The sequence below is a fragment of the Octodon degus genome, unplaced genomic scaffold, assembly GCF_000260255.1.
Source record: "Octodon degus isolate 3935 unplaced genomic scaffold, OctDeg1.0 scaffold00002, whole genome shotgun sequence".
Taxonomy (NCBI): Eukaryota; Metazoa; Chordata; class Mammalia; order Rodentia; family Octodontidae; genus Octodon; species Octodon degus.
The window spans coordinates 21,575,050-21,578,900 of record NW_004524578.1 but is presented as its reverse complement, the minus strand read 5'-3'; positions in this window follow the sequence as shown (position 1 = coordinate 21,578,900).

Sequence of the window (3,851 nt, the reverse complement as noted above, 5' to 3'; positions counted from 1 at the left end):
AACTCTGAGCCTCTATTTGTCCCCACCTTCCAGGAGGCCCTCCGGGGTTCCCTAGGTTCCCTCTGTTGAGGCATCTCCTTGATGTTGATGGAGGTCTCCCCTGAATCCTGGCCTGCAGTCTTGGAGTTCAGGGCCGGGGTCTGCCCTCAGAACCTTGCAGAGTCACAGTAAATGGTCAGAGGATAAGCTGGAATGGGTGATTTTTGATGGGAACTTTGCATGCTGTCTCTTAGTAAAAGTGATTCCAATTAGCTATTGGGAACATTTATTTTAATTATTTTCTTCATTGCTATGCCTGGAAGGTAAGCTGTGGAAGATAAATCTACATATACCTTTGTCAATCTTTAGACATATGTATCATAACACTTCTCTTTAAATGCTCATAGACAGACTATTTGTAATAGTCCCAAAATGAAAAACATCCAAATGCCCATCACTAATAGATTGAATCATAAATAAATTGTGGGATTTCACTCAGTGGAATACTACAGAGTAATTATAATGAGAGCTCCTCTATATACGACAATTTGGATATGTTGCTTAAGTACCACATTGAATATAAGAAGCAAGACACAAAACAGTTTGATTCCACTTACTTAAAGTACAAAACCAGGCAAAACTAATTTTTGCCATTAGCAAGACAGTGCTGCCCTTGGAGCAGTAATGACTGGAAGCAGGCCTAGTGGGAGGTTTGGGGTTCAGTGAACTGTTTCCTGGTTTCAATCTGTAAAGATAATTGAATTGCCTTATGACACAGGTGCCCCTGCCTGAGAATATTTCTGTCAATTGCACTCTCTAAAGACATCTTACCCTGGATCCTTTCCTGATAAATGTTGAGAATAAAAAGGTATCAGGAATCAAACTCTGCCAAAATGACAGTGTATCCATGCATTCATTATCAATTGCTGTGGAATACATTACTCCAAAACATAGGGCTCAACTGGCTTTATTAATGTAGTAGCTTCTGTTGATTAGGAACTTGGAGTGACTTAACTGAGGAGTTCTAGCTCAGAATGTCTCCCAAGGTTGTACTTAAAATTCAGACAGCAGCCGCTCTCTTCTGAAGGATTATGAGGGCCTAGAGCAGTGGTGGGGAACCTGTGTCACTTGTGCCACAGTGAGCTGTGTATCACTGAAAGCTCTAAAATGTTTCTGATCCTTAGCCTATAGTTCCATTTCCAATAGGACTTGTTCACATGGCTACCTCAGGAGGCCTCCCTACAAGGCTGCTTGACAATATGGCAACTGGCTCATATTCTACAAGGACCAAAAAAAAGAGAAAGATGAAGCTGTAGTATCTTTTATGACTTAGTCTCAGCAGTCACATGTCATCTTCACCTCGACACTTATCCATTTCAGATGAGTCACTAAGCCTAGATGACACCCAAGCAGAAGGGAATAAAGGATGAAATTTTGATGTGCACAGCAATATAAAAGAATTTGTGGACATATTTTTAAAACCAAGAAATCCCACCCTCTGAGCACAAATTATTTCATTTTTCTCCCATGTAAAACATACCCACTACCTATCACGGCCACCAAAGCCATTGTCAGCTTGAAGTCCCATCATCCAAGCCAAATCCACATGCAGATGAAGTTCTCTAGATATAGTTCCTTGAAAGCAGCTTCCTAAGTAGAGGTCTGCTCCATCTGAACACCTGTGAACTGCAGGCAGCGTTACTGCCCCCTCCACCACATATACCCAATGTATGGTGGTGGGAAATGCACAGCTACTACAATGCTCCTAAAGAAGTCAGTGGTGAAGCAGTTCTGAAATCTGGCTGGGCAAATACTGGATGAAGGATTTTCATGACTTGGGTTTTCTTTGTTTTCCCATGGATGAAAACCTGTGTTTGGTGCTGCGGTGTCATCTCAGCTTGCTTCCTGCCAAGCACATTGTGAGTTCAAAGATCTCTGTTCATTTTGTACTGTCTCAGATTGCTTCTGTCCAAGTGTGATCTTTAGACCAAAACAAAGTAAGGCAATGCCAAATCTCCTGACCCTGAGACACAAGATCCTCCTCTGAGACACAGGTCTCTGGAGTAAATGGGCCACTCTACTTGGGTGGCTACCATACCTCTGTACACCTTCTCTCAACTCCTTATTGACTTGCTCACAAAAGCATGGGGAAGACTTTCTTTTCAATTCTATAAACAAAAACGATTTTATAAAGATCAGTGTCTTGGAATTATAGATATTAGACATAAGACAGGAAATTTTAAAACTTTAGTTGTCACCTCAAGGAAGGATCTAGCTTCTCTTCTTATAGGCCAATAAAAAAGGAGAAAAGATATTTCACCTTCATTAGCATCACAGGAAAACAAACAACCAGGCCTCTTCTTCCTTAAGAATGCTCTTTCCACCCACACACACACCATCCCACTATCATCATCTCTACAGCCATGTAGAGAAGGGCCACCCTGGCAGTGAGGTGACTGACACCTGATGACACAAACTATGCATCCCACAGTGTGACCTACACATGTGAGGCAGTGAGGACAAAGGAGCACTGTAACAGGGCAGGGAAGTGTAGTTGTTATGCTCTATAGTAATTCAAAGCTTAAAAGAAAATTAAGATGATAGAACCAGGAAAATTATCATGAGCACTAAAACCAGGTAAAACAGAGAAACTTCTAAATAAATAAAAATAAAATAAAATGTAAATTTGTACCTCAAAGGAGCCTATCTCTTAACAAACAATAATGAGTAAGGATATATCTCAATGGTAGAACACTCGCCTAGCATAAGCAAGGTCCTTTGTCTAAGTCCTAGCACTGCAATAATAATAATAATAACAACAACAACAACAACAATCTGGATCTAAAGTTCTATACTTAGTTGATAAATGAGAGAGACAAAGGAGAAGTTTTAAAATACAAGTTGACTGTTGACCTTAACAATGAAAAACATATGCGTAAAAAATGACTTCAACAAGACTTGAACAACTTATAAAATTATAACCTGAATTTACTTTCCAAATCAATAGACTTAAGAAATTAAAAATCTAGGGCCAGGGAGATAGCTCAGTAGGATAAGCGTTTCCCTGGCAAGTACAAGGGTCTGAGTTCAATTCCCAGTTCTGCCAAAAAAAAAAAAAAAGGAATCAAAAGAAATTAAAAATCTATAAAGACCAAAGCAGTGTTAAGGAACAAGTGTAAGCCAGTGGTTCTCAGACACTTGTAAAGCAGAACCACAAGACAAGCTGGTTGACCAGATAGCCAAGTCTCACCACAATTCAGAGGGTCTGAGTTGAGCTTGAAGATTAGCTTCTCTACCAAGCTCCCAGATGATGCTACAGGACTGAGAACAACACTGTAGGAACCACTGAGGTACACTATTCCCTAGTAGAAAATTTAGCATAAAATTACAATCACGAATGGATAGACCAAGTGCAGTATATCCATACAATGGAAATTATAGAGAGAAACAAAATAGCAATTCTTCCTAAAACATTGATGAGCCATAAAAACATGCTGTGTGAAAGAAACAAGACACAAAAGGTCACATATCATACAATTTAATTTATAGGAAGTATCCAGAATAGGCACATTCATAGAGACAGGAAGCAGATTAGTGGTTTTCAAAAGCTAGGAGCAAGGGAGGATGAGGAGTGATGCCTCATGGGAATTGGGTTTCTTAGGGAAGTGAAGGAAATGTTTTAGAATGAATGACTGGCTGCACCACCTTGTGAATATGCTAAATCACCAAATTCCACACATTAACATGAAGAATTTTATGGTATATGAATGAGATCTCAGTTTTAAAATGTAACCATAAAGATTACCAGAAGAAAACATAAGTATTTCTTTATTCTCAGAGTAATTAAAGATTGAAACTAAGAGGAAAAGGTT